Raw genomic sequence first — 21,527 nt, 5'->3', positions numbered from 1 at the left:
TCGTAGACACAGCAACAACAACTCAAAAATATGCATGCAGGATCATTTCATCAATGAAACACTTCAGGTTCTATAGACGCTAGTATGACCGAATCCTTTAAGTACTGCCCTAATATCAGAGTTTAAGGGCAATTGTCTGCAATACCTTCAGAGTATACCAATAATTCTCCACAGTAATTCTAAAGACCGAGCATTTCGATCCAAATAAATGTGTCCATTAATGGCACAATGGATAAAAGAAGAGAATTCTTGTAGTTCAAAAGGTCTCAAATCTCGGAGAACAGCTAGAGTTTCACATGCATGTGTACATGAAACCCCATCTGGTATGAAACTCATTTACTGTAACTAGGGATTGCAATTTTGAACCATAAGTTTAATACCGGTATTCGGTATTTTTTAGATCTTAATACCGGAATGCCGGTTTTAATACCGGTAGTAGGAATTTTAGAAGACGAAGAATGTTTCTTTGTTTTATTTCCCGGTTTTATTAGAGAGAGTAAATATCACAAAAAATCCTTTGTAACTTATAAATTACACCAGTATATAAAGAATCACAAAAAAGTAAAGAATGAAGGAACATTTTATGTATTTAAATCACAAAAAATTGTAAATGTCACTATTCAGTCTGTGGTACAATCACAAATTTTTGAACTATGATCTTAAAAAACGTAATGCATCAATTGGACTGTCATTAAGCCTGGAACGTAATTTTGTGCAAACATTACCAGCTATCGACAACACTCTTTTAGCATCTACACTAGTTGGTGATACTATTAGCAATGCGCGATATACTTTTTCCAAGCATTTACCTCTAAATCCCTCATCTTTAACTAAATCGACTTCTCGTCGGATTGTTTTGGGTATAATTGATTTTCGTATTGTATTTTGGTTCGTTAATTTTTTTTTTTTTTAGTTATCGCTAATTCTAATTTTTATTCAAGAGACAATTCCTTTTCACTATCAACATTAGTGTCATCATCATCTTCGATATCTGCACCGAATTCTTCTGAATGTAGATAGGTTTGTGGGTAAAATATTTTAAGAAAATTTACTATAAACTTGATCAAATTTCATTTGGTTAGTTGCTTTTCTTCTTTTTCATTTTCATTTTTAAAATCATTATAATTATATAAATACCGTAAACCTTTTCTATTTCGGTATGGCTTTCTTCTGTGCGATTTTTCAATGAAATATATAATTCTTCAGATAGTGATGTGCGCTGTTCTTTCAGTGATTGCAACATGAAATTTATTGTGACATTAGCAGTTACTAAATTAGCATCTCTCTGACATAATGCCTTCACAGCTAGTTTTATTGGAAGTAGAGCTGATACAATTTAAGATTCACTATCGGAAAAAAAAATAATTTACAGGTTTAAGTCGATTATTGCTTTTTCAGTTTCAAAAATCGTTACATCATTAGGAGTAAAATGTTCCAACGTGTTTTCGAATCTAATATTAACATATGTTCTGTTATGTTTTCAGATAGTATATATTTTTGTAATAAAGCATTTTTTGTAGGGGAACGTTTAAATATCTTAACAATTTTTCGAACTTTATTAATTATAGGAAGCAATTCATATTTCATCCTCATTATCAATCCTCATCTTCTTCAACAAACTCTCACTCTCTTCAAAGTCGGAATCAGAAATTTCTATACCCACAGTATTTGGGTTCTTCTGCTCCTCTTCTTCTCCCTTTATTTATCTTATTTTATTTATTTTTTTTAGTATAATACATCTATTACTCCTAATTGAATTCCATGAGCATAGAACAATTCCTGATTTGCACCAATTAACTTTCCAACTTTTTTTCATAACCGTTGCTCCATCAGTTGTTATAAATAGAACATCTTTTTCCGGGGATAATCTATCTTTCCCTAATTTACATTTAAGCACTTCCACACATTTTTCGGCTGGCATACTTCTCGAGCCATGTGTATGTTCTATATTCCAAATATATATTGACGTTTCATCGAAATCGACAAATTGCCAAGATGCAACGTCAAATATTTTGCGTCTTCGAAACGTTGTAAAGACGTCGTAAAAGTTACCGCGACAACTTTGCAACCTCTCGTACCAGTTTGCAACGTCGTGTGCTATTTGGAATTCAAATAATCAGCCAACTATTTGAATAATCTAAACAAGCGCGATGAAAGTTGAAATTTTGACTATGCACAACTGAAAAGAAAATAATAAGACAAATCTCTTTGAAAGCACATTTTGATGTCAGTAACATGAACACATCATATGGGCAATAGTGCTGATTTATAAGCGAATATTCAATATTCAGTAAAATAGTCATCCAAATTCGAATGTATGCATAAGTCCTTATCAATATAATCGGCCATTGCATATACTTTCTAACTACTGTCGTTTAAAATATATTAAGCTAACAATTTCAATCTTTTGACTAGTTAAGTTTAAAAAAAATATATATTTTTTGTAATTGCTTAAAGAGAAAAAATCTCAAGACATACCATTTTTTGTACATTCAGAAAAGGACATATCTCCATTTATTGAGGAAATTTCAAAGTTTCAGCATGCACAGAAAGCATTAAATCAATGTTGTGATAATTTCTTTTCGATAATTGAAATAAAAAGGTAGAAGGAAAAATATCCTTGATAATATCATGAATTTTGTACACAGATAGTTGATTTATTGCAACTATATGTGAAATTGTTGAATTTTTTTTGTGTAATGTAACATGAAAATCTAGAGAAGAAAAGCTTCCCGAAAAAGTAAGAATACACGTGCAAGTGTACTTAGCATTGAGTAAACGGTTTTGGCGACTAATTTTTGTCGCCAAATTTGAGACATTTTGTTTTTGTCTCTGTATAACTGTAATGGACACTGTACTTGAATAACTAAAATTTATGTTCTATATGTAAACGTAATTCGGCCCTCATATGCCTTCTAGTAATTTTGAGAAGCAGAAAGTACTAGAAATCTCTCGGCGGCCGGCAGAAAACTATATAAGACCGATGAGAGTACCAGTTGTTCTGTTTTTGCTGTAGTTGTTATTTCAGAAATTGAGTTGTTATTTCAGAAATGCTGCAAAGTAAAACACTTCACAAACTGAATTGTGAAAGAATATTCTGAGAATTTAAGTTAAACGCGAAAAAAGAATTAAAAACGAAATGTAAGTATCGTAAATAAGAAGCTGCCTTAAAATATGAGTCACAGAGAACATACATGAAGGGGGTTCATAAAACAGCAGTCGTCAATAAGTAATTTTAAGTCTTGCATCATAATAAACAGCTGATCTTTTTTCCTTTATTTTAATAGACAGAAATAAGCTTTCTCGAATCATATTTAACCAACTTTTATACAATTCTTCTCTTTTGTGATTTATTTAATATGCACTTTATAGGCAGAATCAAAATTTAGCGAAAGTTCTTGGCATCCGAAAAGGAATAATTTTAAGTGCCTACTTATACTGTCGAGCAGATAATGATTTTTCATGCACACATTAAACACGTTAACTTCTTTGACCTTCAGAAGGATTTAATTTCTTAAGTAAGATTGCTGTACAAACGAATAAAGTAACAGCTGGAAATAATAAATAAACTTATTTCCGCGTCATCATTCCCTTTAGCTGAAGTTTCCACCAAAAGCTTCGCGCAGGATTTAAAATCTCAGAATTCACTTTTACAAGCTTTAAATCCACCTAATAATAACTTTCTATCTTATATTTAAAAATTCATCGGTAATGAGTTAATTCTACACTTTCTACATTCATGATATATAATCGAGATTTTCCAGCGAGATGATACAACGCTCCTTACTTTAAACAATTTAGTTTCAGAGATTAAAATATATCATTTGTAAGGACTGTTAACCAAATCTTTAAATTAGAACTTAAAAAGCGTCTCAAATATTTTAGTCTTTATATACGTGAGAGGATAAATTTTATAATTTCTGGATACATATTATTTAGCTGAAAAAAGAACGCTAGGGCACGTTTTAAAGTGCCATAAATCATGAACTATCATTTCTGATTAAACAAGATTTAGACTTTAAAGAAAGCTTAGAATTATAAACAAGAATTCCTTTTCAAACAGATCTCACCTAGCGTAACTGCACATCCACACAAAATCATCTATAGAATTTTTTCGTTCCATCAATTTCGTACTCGTTTCACAAATCAAACATTGATGAGATCAGAGTTTTACGACTATGAAATCAACTCCGTCTCCATACAGCACTCAGAAACGCTATTCTAATTCTTTCACTCCAACTGGTACAAAGAAAAATTCCAAATTCACGTTTTCGTTTATCGTGCAGAAAACATCAACATCAGATGCGCTGAAAATATTGAAAATTGTATGAATGATCAATGATCAGAGAATTCTTTGAGTCAAAGAATACTGTTCTGCACGTTTTACACTTTAGCAGTTAAAGTTATAAATTTTGACTCATTTATTCAATATTATCAGGCCTTAGGTAGGACTAATAAAGCACAATTGAGGGTTATCTTTGTGTTAAATGTTAGCAATAGTAGATAAAAAAACTGATCTGTAATAAAATCTTGCGCATTATCATTACAGACCTAAAAAAATCAGTTAAAATGAAACTTAAATTTTCTTCAAATATTAAAGGTACATAGCGGAAAAAATGGAGCAGTTCCCTATATCTCCTGTTCTACTAGGATGATTAACGAAATTCAACTTGCGTCTTCCGTGTCTCGAAAGCGCGATTTAGGGTATGTAGCGTTGTTCTAACATGGGTATTTTGACACAAAATCGGACTTTTTCTGAAATAACATACCAATGTTTTTCCATATTTCGATTCTACGAGTAAAATTATGCCAAAATGCCAAGTTTTGTAAAAATCGCAGGAGTTGTATTTAAAAAATTAGCTCTCAAAATTTTAGCTCCTCCATGTTAATTGAATTTGATATATATTTCCCCAAGTGAATTAATATATCTTTTTTTTTTTTTTTTTTTTTTTTGTTAAACCTACTTGATTATTTCCTTCACATTTCGAAATTTAGGTTCACTCCAAATAAATTCCACCCATTTTTTATGATTTAGTTCTAAAATTTGTATTTTTAAATAATTTTTATAAATTTTTCAAAAAACATTTTGTATTAAAACATAAAATTTTTGCCATCATTTTAACGTAGGTGTATTTCTAAGCATACATTGAAAAAAAATTAGAGATTTTTATTCAAAATTTCCTAAGATATACGTGAATTTACGTTTTGGCGCGTTTTGAAATTTGGCGTATTTTTTAGAAGCGATAATAACGAAAATGTGGTGTACGCACTTTGTTAAAATTACTTGAAAGTATAAACGATAAGTTTTTTCCCCGCTCGTGGACAAAGGAAAAAGGAAAATAAAATAGGCTGCTATATATTAGGAAGTTCCCAAGTGAATTATCCTTGACGCAAACTGAAAAAAAATTCGCTAAGATAAATTTTTAAATTTCTTCATAAATTTCTTACCAAACATTACGAAATTTAATATCTAGGCGTAATTTGAGTCGTAGAATCGAAATGTGGGAAAAAATGGTATGTTATTTCCGAAAAAGTACAATTTTGTGTCAAAATACTTATGTTAGAACAATATTTGCTATATAAAATCTATTATACTCGTATATCCTAAGTTGCGCATTTGATACATGGAAAACGCAATTTGAATTTCGTCAATCGGTCCAGTAGAACGGGAGATATAGAAACGTCCCAATTTTTTTTTCCGGTAGTGTACATGTTTCAAACAGTAACCATATAAACATTCCATAATAAATCAGTTAAAGCACAACAGTAACCTGCTTTTAGAAAGAGGATTAGCCAATAAGGCATAATGAAATTTCGTGTCCAGACCTAAGGCAAGTAAACAACTGCTACCATTTGTACAGCATCTTCAATTCAGTTCAATTTCAATCAATAGATTTTAATCCATATTTTCTTTGACAGAGGCTTTACTTCCTAGCTCTTTGAAATTTAATGAATAGCATATATAGTACTTATATATAAATATTTATATAAGAAGTCTTTGGTTTAAAATCTAGATCAATAAAATCCGTTCTACACTATTGTGTTCTTTATTGTACCAGATTTTTGTAGCTGTACCAGATTTAGTAAAGTATGATGATAAGTTGTTTATCAGATAAAAAATTTTAATCATTATCAAAAATGAATACAGCCCCGTTCGTTACATTGAACAGAATGCCGTTCCGACGGAAAGTGATTAGTGATTCTGACTGCTGTACCAAAGCTCGAATCCCGAAGAAGGCATGGATGTAAATTGTCTGTCTCCCTTTACAGGAGGTACTGGTGGCCGCCTATTAAGCGCTTCCATAATAAAAGAACCATCACTTCTGCCTTAGTGGTGGCCTAAACCTAGTTAGTGTCCGTTATTAAAAAATTGAACTGAATTGATTTTTTGTGATGAAACTTCAAATGTTACTTTATGTATACAGTTCTGCAACTGCTACCATGCAAAGTTGAAGAATGTTATTCTGTCTATAACACATTGAATAGATAGATGGGTGGCAAATGGCATGATATGCGAATTCATTTTATACTATCGAAAGACTTACAGTAAAGCAAAGGGTTGGATTTCACAAGCAATAATACTGTCTTCATTCCATAACTGAGAGGAGTTTTAATTATTATTTTTTAACATTATTTTCATTAACAATTAATATTAAGCGAGAGTATTTTTTGTGTTTTTTCTTGCCTTCTTTTTTACTAGCGACCGCCTTTTTTTGGTGGTGGTGGTGTGGGGGGTGGTTAGTGATATTTTTCATCTTCGGAGTCAGGTTACCGTCACATACTAAAATAGGCCCCACGATCGACAAATAACCTTCTAATTTCTCGTAATTCTATTTTTCTCTCTTTAACAACAAAGAAGGCAGGTGTTAAAAATGATGCACAGATGTTCCCAGATTGCCTTAATTGACGCCTCTTCATCTTCTTAGTTTTCTTCTTTCTTAATATCTATGATCAAAGCCTTGCAAAAAAATACACTATTATTGGTATTTTGCTTTTAAATGTAAGCATATACCTAAGTAAATTTAGTTATATGGAGTTAAACATCTGCGAATGTATCTCTCAAATTAATTAAAAAGGAAATTGGAAATTATCATCAGGAACGCAATGTTCATATAAGTGAAGAAATAGTTCATATAATGAACTATTTCTTCTTTCTTTTTCTGTTCTTCTTAATTTTTATCCTGAGGATGGATATCATAATTATGCTGCATTTGGAAAGCTAGGATGTCGAAGTGTAGACAGTTTCGCTGTAGGTATTCGATAATAACTGTTTTCTTGTCCCTTGTGTTCAAATCGTGTTAAAGGAATACATTACTGCTCAATGCCATCCTACAAAACGGTAACCTTCTTAGAAGGTCACTGTTAGAGCGAAACTGTGTTGCAGAATAGGTATACTATACGGTTTCTGCATTCACCTTAGTATATATCATCCATTTAAAATACCCATTCTACACTGACGGAAAAAAATGTCCCAACACCAAGAAGGAGTCGTGCTACAAAACCGAAATATGGTAGGCCTGTTTATACATCTGAAAGATGGCATCAAATCAAATGTTGCCCTAAGCGCATAAATGTGGTGTTATTAGCGCCACTATGAACTTTCCTCATTTTCGGACATATCACTTTGAAAAACAACTATATTTTTAAATGCAATTAGCTTAAAAATGAAATAATGCTGTTTCAAATACCTTTGTTCTCATTTTATAATGTCTATCATGTCTTACAGATCAATTAGTAAAATTAGAAATCCCCGTGGTAAAACCAAGGATAGTTGTTATAAGGATACACTAATGTGTAGAACAGCAATTATACAACTCGAACAAATTCTTTGCGCCTTCATGTGTTTTTGAACCTTTATCCCAATGAAGAAGCCAGCTCTTAAATAATTCGCGGATAAGCCATATTTTTTTTATTATGTAGATATATAATTATGCATTACCTGAAGTATTCAGGCAATTTACTTCTGCCTACAGGCTCATTTTCATAACACCATACAGTTAGTTATACTGTATGTTTTAAACTTTCTACAAAGAGTGATACATGTGCAGAAGCAGATCCAAAGTGCAAAAATCAAAATCAAAGGTAAAATCCATATGCATCCTTGTTAAATAAACTACGATTTATGAATTTTTTATTGTAAAATTTATTCAAAATATCGAATCGATTAACTTTGAATGAATAATTTCATTTGCATTGGCTTAAATTTCTCTACGTTTTAATGAATATAAAAGCATCGGATATACCTTTTAGATGATGCAGATTGCTTTTTCAAGTGCAAAATCTAAACACATTATTTCCAATTTTCACTTATATATGGCATCTGGAATACCTAACCTAGGTGAAAAATATGATTGAATTCCATTCATAAACTAAGCTATGCGAGACAGATTTGCATTTAGATTAAAAAATCAATGTTTCATTTCCTCCTAAAGTTTCACGTGAAACGCTGACAAAGAATTGTTACTATAATGGGCATCTCGGAATGATTGATGAAAATTTGAAAAACAGAATGACAGCTCTCATTGTCAAATGCTACGTCCTTTTAAGAGTAATTCGAATGAAAAATATTCTCTAGCAAACTAAAAGAATAAAGTACTCGTTACATTTAAAAGAAGATTGGAAAAATAAATTATGCGTAATATTAACTCGGTTGCAAATATCTTATTTCTAACTATGTTCATAATAAATTGAATTTGCTTCATCTTAATAACATTTTGCTCATCTGTGTATGCACTAAATACTATTGCGAATCTGTACGTATTGAATGGAATGCGGCATGTCTAATGAACGCCTAAATTAAAATTTGGATGGGATGGAAAAGCGAGAAAACTTTTAATGATTGCTTTTCATATCAGATATGTCAAGCTTCTGGTTGATTTCATTGTTTTGAAACTCAAGTCAATATTTTATTCTAAATTAGAACATTTTATTTTAGTTTCATTTCATTTAAATTTGAAGAACGCTCTTGTACTGTAAATTATTTTCTAAAGCTATTAAATTTATTTTTAATGCTGCAAAATGGGAAAAATCAGTTATGCCTTTGACAAGGTTTGAAAGAAGAGCTTTTAATTTATCCCAAGCATCAAAGAGAAGAACAGTAGCATTAACACTTACATAAATTGGTATATTACCGTACAGGGAAACTTCCCACCATATTTCTGTGCAAGAAATATCTGACATATATGTGACACATATGTATGTGGAAATAGGGGTGATCCAGAACACTACATTTTTTACTGTCCCATAACAAAGGAACTATATCTTAAAAAAAGACTCAGAACTTTGATCCGTTTTTAAGATATGCAACAGCAAATAAACACCTTGGAATAAAAACACAAAAAGTAGTTGAGTTCCTAGCAGCAAAAGGACAAAAATTATGTGCCCCCATGTAACATAATCGCTCTCAGTTTCTCTCACAACTAGTTATACTATAACTAGTGAAAGGTACGAAAGCGCAAATCATCCACAGAACTTTGTATATAATAATTAAATACTTGTACAATCACAAAATAAATTAAAAATTCAGATTAATGTACCGCCCTACAGCATGTGTATTCACAACAATGATGTGTTAAACAGAATTAAACATGTGAAAAAATCGTAATTCATGTGTTTTAACAATATGCAACAAATTTGTAACTGCTCTGTGAAATCTGTTGTATCACTATGTAGAAGTAGTATTTATGTACTACCATGCATAATGTAACTTTTCATAGATATAAACGTACAAACCAAGTATTCAGAGCATGCGGGGAACGAGGCCTAATGCACTGATGGCAATGGTAGAACCCGGGGTGTAGCGTCAACCGGACATTTTCTGTTCCAAGCTAGGGTACTCAGGAATGTTGGTAGGAAGGGACAACACCTGGATCACTCGTTGGTAATTATCTGGTTGTTCCCCACAACTCCCACTTGTACCTATTACTTGTACCTGTTAAGGTTTGCACTCTGGATTTTCTGGTTCCCAGTAGGTTATGCTATACCCGACAACACGCAGAGGGGAAGGCAAAAATTCCTTATAATTACAAAAATAAGGTAATTACAGTTTCTGATTTTGAACGATAACAGTCCTGACTATTTTGTACAAATTTATTGCAAACTTATATTGACTTCATACCTTGGGGTTTCTATTGTTCATCATGCAATTATATAAAATAAAAGTTGATATTAGATGCATCTTTAGTATTGCTGGCTTTGTCACAGTTAGTACAGGTTACAGTAGTATAAAATGGTACCAAACCATTTAATCATCCATATAATATACAAATATTGCTAATGCACGAAGTGAACAATCTTTCAGTCACCATAGGGTATGATATCTGTAAGTTTCATAGGCTTTGTGATTTGACGTCCCATCTTTAATTTATTACAATTGTTTGAATTAAATTAATGTATGCAAACGTATTTTTCGTATATAATTTTATATTTGTTTTTATTTGTTTGAAAATTAAAATTCCTGTATTCGTTTTTCAAAATTTGGAATTTATTGCAAATCTATTTTTATTTGTTAGTCCAAAGAGGCTTTGTCCCTGAGGGACTATTGTTTTCGTTTTGCGATTTTGCGCCGAATCACTCTAAATGTCCGTTTCACTTTTCAAACTGTCGCCACCAAATCTTATCACCCTGTATTATGTTTGAAGAAATTAAATAATAAAGAATCTGCGTAAATGTATGTATTTTTCTCGCATTGTGATAAAACAACGGTACATAGAGTCGTCAAATTTTGCATGACGTAATCCTATCAGGGTCAATGTTCCTTCTTACCTTCTTCGGGAACATACAAGGACCTGACTCGGAACAGAGAGCTTACTAAAGCTATGTTCACTAATTGTGGTAAGTAGACAGGATACAGACGAAGGGTATACAAAACCCTTTATTTTTCTCTATATACAATAACTTCCGTACTTCGGAATACACTGACCCGCTACTTGGGATCTAACGTAAAAGTATAAAAATAAAACTAAACTCTAATTTAACTTTACAATAATAAACGTGGAAGATTGGCCTTATAATAACAGGAAGCGTATGTAGTACAGAGACTGTGAACACTACAATACGTTTAAATTTATCAAGAGGATTAAAACCTCTGGCCTGGAAGGCAAACAGCAACTGCGTAACTTCTAAGGTAAGCGGCCTGCTTTGACTCACTGCTTCCTCTCTCTCGCTTGGCAAAAGGCCACAACTTAAATACTTGGCGTTCGCCAGACAAACTTTGCATAAAAACCTTAACGCTTATAAGTCTGGCCGGAAGTAGAAAATAAGAAGTGATAGTAAAGATTTAAAATAAAAATAAACGTTAGTAAAACTTAAGATCCTTACATACTTCCCGCCAGAGTTAATTAGTTTGAAACTGAGGTCTAAAACGACCTTGTTGAAAACTTTTAGCTCTAGAATCTAACGCGAGGCCAATCTTTTACAAACATACTTCGCTAGAAACTAGAAATTTAAAAGAAAGAAATTTGTTTTCTTTTTTTACAATAGCAGCTCCCAGGATATACAACAATTTTTTTTCATCTGTACTGCATCTAAACAGGAGCTTTTATTCAATTCTGGTTCCTTCCAGAGATCTGGAAGGAAAACTAGTTTAATGAAATGTTATACAATGAAATGGCAAGTAACATATATAATTATACTTCTCTTAACATTCTTATTTCATTCATGACTATTTTAATTATCTCTCCCCGTGCTCTCTGACATGTGTTGTAAAAGAACACCAAACACGAATGTGTTTCTGTCTACGTGTTCCACACTTCCTCCTACAATCAAAACACTAACGTGTTAAAATTCAACATAAAAAGACCTCTTAACACACCCTAATTTCAATTCTAAACCCTGAGGTACTATTCTAAAAGTGGCTAACTCTAAAGTGTAGCGTGAGAGAGCCTAACTACATCATTCAACCTTTAACACATATTCGCCATGCTTTAGTCTTTTTACAGTCACACGAATAAAAAATTTTAACATTCACTTTTACCATATCACGGTATTTCTTAACATTTAAAATAACAGTTCACATTGTATATAAGAACATATCAACATGCAGTTAATTTTACACATTTGAAAACATACATTAGTAGTACCTTGTTAACTTCTATTCTTTTCAAAGCAAGTGCCAATTCTTTCTTCATTGAAATAATACATTTCAAAAAGTCTTTCAGACTAAAACTTCTTTCTTGCTAGAATGTTTTAAATAAAATTTATACAATAACTTTTTTCAATATTTAAGTCTTTACACAACGCTATTATACATCAACTTTAGTTTTACACGCGAGTAATTGAAAAACATAATACCAAAATCGGTAACAACTCATTTCTCGCCCTTTTGGCGATACAGGTAGACCTCGCATGAGGTAAAACTTCTTGAAATCTGCCACTTGCAGTAAGAATGAAAGATTAACTTAAGTTTGCAAAGTAACATAAAATTTTACTTATCTTTGTAATATTCGGACATCCTTTTCTGGGCCCAGTCTTTAAAGGTATTGGAGATAGTTTGTGTGATTTATGCTCCTTCTTGTACGGGCTCGCCCTTCAGTGCTTTCCTCTGGAAGCTTCCTTTTTTCACCAGTTCTGTCACCCTTGAATACCTTCTTTTTCTCCTCTGCTTGTGGTCTTGGCCGTTTGATGGCAGCTGGTCTTGGCGGAACCGGGAACCTTCTTTCGTGTTCTTGCTTGGACCTCGTTGCTGGCCGTTCAAATTTTCCTTGTACTTTTTCCTCCGCCGCTGATGGCCCTTCCGCAGTTCGGCGACTTTTGCTGCGGAGAGTCCTGTCGGATGAGTAGATCTTCCGTTTTAGACCCGGGTTATAGTTGCCGTCATTTCTCCTGGTTCTCTTCACATACGTCGTCCTTCTCCCTTCTTCATTCTGGAGGTGTTCGTGAACTCTCTTTTCTGGACGGTGGAACGGCTTCTCTTTCTTGCTACCTTCAATTTTTTCGCGGGGCAATTTTCTTTTCACTGGCTTCTGCCTCTTATTGGCTTGCCCTTGTACTTGTCGTTTTTCCACCTCTGGAGCTTGTGCCTGCGGTGTCTGCCGTGCCGGATCCTGCAAAAGATCTGAAAATATTTGCATTTTATTACGATTGAAGTAGGAGTTGATTTGATCAATGTTTGCGGAACAGGTTTCACCATTTCTGGCTTTTAACACTACTACAGCGTGAGTTATTTTTTCTATAACATATGGTCCTTACAATCGTGGAAAAAATTTGGCAGTTTTATCTTCTGGTGCTGAAGAAAGTGAATGCTTAATTTTTAAAATTTCATCCCCTACTTTATAAGTTACTCCCCGTCGTTTCAAATCATAATAGAGCTTCTGTTTTCTTTGTGCTACTTCCGTATTCTTTTTTGCTTCTTTTATTAGTTTTTCTATATCACCCATTTTAAATTCTGGGGCTCTTTGTTGCACATAAAATAATTTATCTAACGGCGTTATAATCTTTCTGCCTAAAAATAACTCAGCAGGAGTTTTGCCCGTTGTATCATGTTTTGCGGTCCTAAGGGCGAAAGCTAATTCATTGACATAGTTATCCCAGCTTTTATGAAAATTTTTAACATAACTGCGGATAATTTTCGCTATATTTCTATTGACCCGTTTCGCTATATTTGATTGCGGCCGATACGGGACCATTTTTAAATGACGTATGCCCAGTTTTTGGCACATGTCTTCAAATATATTACTTACAAATTGAGGACCATTATCCGATATAACTTTTAGGGGTGCCCCGTATTTTAAAATATATTTATTTAAAATAGAATCAGTAACTAATTTCGCGGAGGCTCGTTTTAAGGGAACAATTTCGGTCCACTTACTAAAATGATCAACCATAACAAGGAGATACTACCGTCTTTTATTTAACTGACTTTTTGGGAAAGGGCCCAATAAATCGATGCCAATTATTTCATTTAGAAATTCGGATTTAATACTATTTAGAAACCCGGCCGGGCGGAAATTAATATAATTAACTGCTTGACATGTTGGGCAGGACTGGACATACGCCCTTGTTAACTTTTGCAGTTCAGGAAAGTAGACTGCCTCGCGTACGCGTTGGATAGTTTTTCGAATACCAGCATGAGAAGCTAAAGGGATGTCATGGAGCTCCTGCAGGATATTTAGTCTAACACTAGCTGGGATAACAGGTCGAAATTCGTTGTTGGAATTCGCAGTTTTTGTATAAAATAATAGACCATCTATTAGTTCGTAATGGGCCGCCTTTTTCTTATCGCCACAATATCTTGGTGGCTAAAATTTTCAGGATCCTTCAAATACTCATAAATGCTTCCAAACTCAGGATCCTTACCCAGTTCGGTTATTACAGTTTCTCGGGAATTTATTGTACATGCTGTAAGCATTGCCACCTTTACGGTATTACCTTGTTCGTCTATTTTAATCCTTGATAGGGCATCTGCTACGATATTTTACTTTCCAGGGGTATGCTTGATTACCAGATTATATTCTTGCAGCTTGAGTGCCCATCTTATTAACCTGGGGAATAAATTTTTCCCTGAGTACAATCTAGTTACCGCCGCATGATCAGAATATACTGTTATCGGCGCCTTTCCAAAATAGACTCGGAACTTTTGCACTGCTAACAGAACTGCAAGTGCCTCTCTCTCGGTCGCGGAATAGTTTCTTTGTGTTTGATTTAAAGTTCGGCTAAAAAATGCCACGGGCTGCTGATTTTGCGAAAGTACCGCTCCTACCGCATAATCCGAAGCATCCGCTGAAATTCCTAAATTCTCATCCTTTTCAGGAAATTTCAACACAGGGGCTTGCGTTAATGCTTGTTTTAATTTTTCGAAAGCACTATTGGCTTCGGCCGTCCACGAGAATCTTGCCTTTTTTCTTTTTAATTTTAACAATGGCTCCGCTATAGCTGCAAAATCTTTTATAAAGGACCTATAATATGAACAAAGTCCTAGAAAAGAAGAGAGCTTCTTTGCCGTGTTTGGAGTCGGATACTTTTGTACAGCGATTATTTTTGATTCATCTGTCTCGATCCCTTTTTGAGATATTTTGTAACCTAAATATTTTAATTCAGGGGCTGCAAATTTGCACTTTTCGACATTAACTTTTAGACCGGCCTCATTTAATAAAGAAATCATCTGTCTTAAATCCTGTACATGTTGATCGAGATTATCACTAGTAATAATGATATCGTCTAAATAGATAAATGTGGACTTTCCAAGAACAGGTCTTAACACAATGTCCATGCATCGCTGAAATGTTGCTGGGGCCCCTGAAAGGCCAAACGGCATACGCAAAAATGCATAAGTGCCAGACTTGGTTATAAAAGCAGTCTTAGGCACGTCCTCAGGCCTAACCCCTGTTTGAAAATAACCAGTCGTTAAGTCTAAAGTCGTCATAAATTTGGTTGATTTTATGTTCCTTAAAATTTTTTCTATGATCGGTAACGGATATACCGGATATTTAGTTATGGAGTTTAATTTACGGTAATCAATAGCGAATCTCCACCTTTTTGGATGCTCCAAAGGATAGTCATTATTTTTCTTACATAAAACCACCGGGCTAGCATAACTACTTGAGATGGGCGTTATGATCTTTTTACGTAGCATATCGGTAATATGCCATTCTATAATTTTTTCCTTATTCTTATCATACCGGTATGGTTTTTGGCGAACTGGCATTGCATCTCCGGTGTCAATACTATGGTTAGTAACCTGAGTAAATCCTGGAATATCACTAAATAACGAAGCAAATTCACTTACCACTTGTCCTCGTCATTAGGGAGGTGGTCAAGTTATAACATCGGCGGTTCAGCCTTTTCAGTACGAACTGGTTTCATTGTCAGCTTAAGGGACGCTTCATTAAAATCCAGTGTTGCTTGTGCGTCTGAAAGAAAATCTATCCCTAAGATTAAATGTGCTTGCAGATTCTTTATTATAAAAAGCATCACCTTTACTTGTTCGTCCTTGATACGGATATACAAAGGTACTTTACCTACGCACTTACATTTTTCTCCTTGCGCCGCTAACACTGTCGTATTATCCGAATTATATATGCGGTATTTCCGAAAATACTTTCTAAAAAAATCTTCTGCCACACAGGAACACTGCGCGCCGGTATCCAGGAGTGCGGTGGCTGGGATATTATTCACCAACACTTCAATCTTCGGAAGAGTCAAATTTTTCACAATTACTGTATTTAACTTGTAGGAAGAGGGGTTTTCGTGGCCTTCGGATTTCCGCACCCTCCCGTCAGCAGAAATCCGTTTTAGTTTAAATTATTTTTCCTTTCCGTGCTTTCCTTCTTTTTCCATTGGCCTTGAGACTTTTTTTCTGGGTTGCTATTGAACTGTCGACGTTCGCCGGCTGTTTTTGAATGCTCGGGTTTCCTTGACCACTGATTCGCTTTTTCTCCGTAGCCGTGTGCTTGAGTTTGCTGTAGTCTTGGCGTACCAAATTGGTTTCGCTGTTGACATTGGCGTCTTCTTTCGACGTCCGCCGTTCTTCTACTTTCAAACTGGATTGCTAGCTCAAATAACTTTTCCAGTGTAGTCGGATATCTTAATTCAATAAAGTCTTGCACTTGGGGCAGTAACCTCGGCAAAATTACTTGAATTATTTCAGGATCCGTACGGTTTCCATACAAGAGCTTGAAGACGTGAATTTTTCTTAAAATAAAGCTTGAGAGGTTTTCGATTCTTTGTTGATATGTACTGAAAAGTTCCGTTTCCAATTTCGCACGATCCCTTACAACAGGGAAGGCTTTTAGTAGGGCAGTCTTGAAATTTTCGTAAGTATAGATGGGACTTCCTGCTTGACTCAAGAGACTTCTGCCTATACATTTGAACCAGTTAAGCGCTTGGCCCCTCAAAGCGCTGGTAGCTAAGGTAACTTTTTGAAACTCGTGCACGGGGTAGAGCATGAAATGGTCATCCAATTTTTCCAAAAAACTGGTTACCGGTGAGTTTCCATTAAATGTTGCTTCTGAAGCGCGCATGGTCTGGACGATGTAACCAAATCCTTCCAGGGCGGCAGCTGGCATTTCTGGATTCTGAGCCGTTTCTGCAGGCAGCACAGGTTCTTCTTGAAACTCGGCCATGGTTATTCTTCTTCGTTGGGCGCCACTATCAGGGTCAATGTTCCTTCTTACCTTCTTCGGGAACATACAAGGACCTGACTCGGAACAGAGAGCTTACTAAAGCTATGTTCACTAATTGTGGTAAGTAGACAGGATACAGACGAAGGGTATACAAAACCCTTTATTTTTCTCTATATACAATAACTTCCGTACTTCGGAATACACTGACCCGCTACTTGGGGTCTAACGTAAAAGTATAAAAATAAAACTAAACTCTAATTTAACTTTACAATAATAAACGTGGAAGATTGGCCTTATAATAACAGGAAGCGTATGTAGTACAGAGACTGTGAACACTACAATACGTTTAAATTTATCAAGAGGATTAAAACCTCTGGCCTGGAAGGCCGACCTATATACATACTAACCGATAAAATTGATAACACTTAAGTCAGTTTTCAAAGCTTAGAAAACCTCCGATTTTCTCATTAGCATATCGATTTCAATATCTCATATATTCGAATTTCATTCCACAAAGGACTGAATGTTAGTAAGAAGCTTATTTGGGCCTTCACTATAAAATCAAATGCCATATTTTCATGAGTTAAATTCAAAACTTTTTTAACTCTTTAAACCGTCTGTTTCTAAATGTACTTGGCATCAAAGATTTTTGAGTTCATGCCATATTTCTTATGGTATTTCCGGTTCATTTCAGAAGTTATTTATGAGACATGAGAAAATGGTAAAGATACTTAACATGACAGCTTATTATTCATTCCAACAGCAAGGTATTTTTGATTCTTTTTTGTTCATCCTCTCGTTTAGATATCACGTAAATAATTGTGAAGTTTCCCAGACCAGTTTCAGGAAGTTTCAGAAAGTTCATTTGCATTTTACACATAGTTAATTCAATTTAGTATATGTTTAAATATTTTAACAAATGATTCTCTTTGCGATTTTAACGCAGTTAGACGTTTTCACAAAAAATGATAATGGAATGTATTTCAAAATCATATCAAACCTATGACAAAGAAAATTTACCATTTCAGGTGAGTACTTCGAAATTTTGTTCATGAACTAAGTCTTAAACTACAGTTACTGGACTAAAAATGCTATATTAAGTTATTTTATTACTGCTGCATTGTTTGTAGTTGCCTTTCCATTTATTCCATTCCAGCATGTATTTAACTTTCAAATAAGTAATATGATGGATTCTGTTACAGCCTACTATAAACAAAATATTAAAGAGGCATTTTCCACTCCCATGATCAAACGATTCTTTTCAGAAAAGCAACAGAGCAGAGCAGTTTACTTTTGGAACATGGCCAGTGAAAAATATTACCAGGTTCGCGGGACTCGAACTTGAAACCACTCCAAATGCGCGCTGATCGTACTACCATTACACCGCGAAAGCATGTGGAAGAAGGGAGAAAATAGCTTATATTGTAAATAAGCTTCAAGTCGTGTCCGTTACTGATAACTATATTAGCAGTAATCAGTGACTGAAAGCTACGGAACTGTAAAAGAAACAACTTCGGATGTTAGCGTAAATGCTCGAAAGCACTCGAATTTCCTACAGTCTTTTCATAGACGAGCACAGAGGTATATAGACCAACATTAAATAAGCGAAGCTGGGAAAATGGTTCCTATTTAGACGGGGCACAAATAAAAAAATGTTCATTCTTTAAAATCATCTGCAAGCGAGGTGAAAATATTACTTCGAAAAAAAATCTGAGACACAAAATGTTACGTCTAATTGCAGTATTCTTTTCCTACCTCCAGATTGCTTAGTGACTTGTTAGCATTCCAGGCAAACAGCAATACTGAAAATTAAAGTAACATAAAAATTAAGAAACTGAGCTAACTAAAATTCTGGAATAAACTGCATGTTATAATGGAACCATCATAATAATGACCAGTCATTGTAACTAGAGGCGACTTCATTACGACGTTAGGATTATCATTATTACTATTATCCCTAAACGTTATTAGTCTCGAAACACGACTTTGCCTTGTATCACTTTAATGTGCTGTTTAACTTTTTATTTGATCTGTTGCCATTCGTAAAAGTGCAAAATATTATTCTTTCTTATTTAATCTATCTGTTATTAATTAGCAAACTAAACTACTTAAAAGCAATAGACGTAGCTCTTAGGAATATATATATATATATATATTTACTTTTGAATCTCATTCAGTTAAATACAAATGAATTTATTTAATGATACATCTAATTAAAAACACTGATTCAAGGATTACAATACCTATTTTTTCACTTTTAACGTTCCCAAGTTAATCGATATGCGTATTCGTCTAACATCCAATAAAATGTTTTGCTGTTCCATCTGACCCATACCTATTGATAGTCGATGCTGATAAACCATACAAAACTTTATATGAGCCATTTTGAGCGATCGCTAAAATCTAAACTCTTTCATATTTTTTTTACCATTTTTATTACTAATTGAGTGCGTCAGATTTTCTTTTCATCTGATTAGGAATAATGAGTCGTGGTTTTAACTAACTACTATTTCAAAAATACTTTTCAATGATTTTATTCATTTCTTTACATTAGTTTTAAAATATTTGACATAGAATTTATTTAGACGCCTTCTTTATGGTTTCTGAGGTGATGAGAATATTTCCAGCTGTGTTTTTCTTCATACGGTATTCAATTTCCTACGGTATCGATCATATTTTACACTTATATTCAAAGTTTACTTTATAAAAGCAGTTACCGTTTCACAGTGCCGAGTTGGACGTGCTCGTTTCACTTTTTAGCACCTGTCACATTTTTTTAAGTTCCTATAAAGCATTCAGGTTTTATGAATAATGAATTCCTCCAAATAAATTTAAATAACATTTTATTATTGTTATCGTTTGCTTATATCATCATAGTATAAGGTTAAGGTTGTCTTTTATTTGTTGCAGACACAAATATATATTTTTTTATGTTGTGTATTTTACTTTAGATTTCTCGTAAACACCTTGAAGAGGAGATTATTATTTTTAATCAGAGGATTTCGTGTCCCGACTGATTATATGCAGTTACTACTTTTAGGAGAGGAAGGGAAAATAACAGAATTAAAGTGGAGAGTTAAGATGTTATAAGGTATTTCTCCCGCCTTCCTAGCGTGCCTTCGTTGTTCGCTCTGCACGCTGGGTCGATATTCAAGAAGTCCGTGGTTCGATACCCGGCGAAGGCGGTTGCTAATTTTCATATTGCCTGCTTCCAAAAAAATACCTAATGTCTCTACAAGGGTATTGCAAATTAAAACTAGAATTTGGATTTACACAATTTTCACATTAGATACATGCATACATGTATACATCAGGAATACGTGCGTATATATCAGGAGTATGTATGTATATATCAGGAGTTTGTATGTATCAGGTATCTTATGTATATATCAGGAGTGATCCTAGCGTCGCCCGCAGGCAAGTGATGTGGCTCTTATGCAAATAAAATATATTTAGGAAATATGGTATACTAAATCTAGTCAATGACCAAAGGAAAGTAAGTAATTTATTTCGCTTCTTTTTACGAAATTATCAGACCTCTTATTCCATCTGGAACATGGAACGTTGAACATTCATTACTTTAAAATGATGTAAATGCAGGATTGTTTCTTTTAGGAAATCTAGTGGCGGCTCTCGAATTTTTCTTAATTCAATGAATTGAAGAAGGATAGAAAATTTTGCGAAAATCATTCAACATTGTGGGTAGAGGAGCTCTTTAAACTGTAAGGTCCAACGTTTTATATGAGTCTTGAAAACGAAAATCAAATAGCAAATATTTTACTACAAACATTTTTATATATTTGCATGCAAAATTCAGTGGGATGTAACTTTTCTCTTCGTAGAGCCAGCAACGAATGGATTTTCGTTCTATACAAAAATGGAGATTCGTTTAAAATGTTCAAAACTTATCTTTGAAAAATTTTTAATTTAGATGAGTAATAGGAATAGAAAAGTGATTAGGATCAGAAATTCGTTCACAAATATCTTTTCGAAATTCGCACCTTTCGAAATTCGCAAAACCGTTTGCGGTTTTGCAGCTGAAGATGGTGGTTCGGTAAAACCATCGAAACTAGTCCTGTGAAAATTTTGTAAATGTAACGCTGATTTTTGTTGTTTGCCTTCTGAATTAGTACTTATTCGGCGTGTTATTGTGTCTTAATTATAGAGGAAAGTTTGCAATATATTCATTTTTAGTACGATTCGAATAAATTTTTGCAAATATACGATTTTTCAGTTTGCTTTAGATATAATTTGCAAAATAATTAATCAGCTAAGTCAGGGTTTCTTAAACTTTTTTCAGTCGCGACCTTTTTTTATCACCGAGATTTTTTTCGCGACGCCCAGGATCCCATAATATTTAAAAAATTTTGCGGGACCCAATAAGTATTGAGCAAATCCGACACACACGTGAGTGAAACTCTCAATTTTTCATTTGTACCGTAATATACTATTGGAGTTTTAGGTCAT

Source organism: Stegodyphus dumicola, chromosome 3, assembly GCF_044657685.1.
Source record: "Stegodyphus dumicola isolate Sdum_Otavi_A_Nest chromosome 3, ASM4465768v1".
Taxonomy (NCBI): domain Eukaryota; kingdom Metazoa; phylum Arthropoda; class Arachnida; order Araneae; family Eresidae; genus Stegodyphus; species Stegodyphus dumicola.
This window is presented reverse-complemented; position numbering follows the sequence as displayed.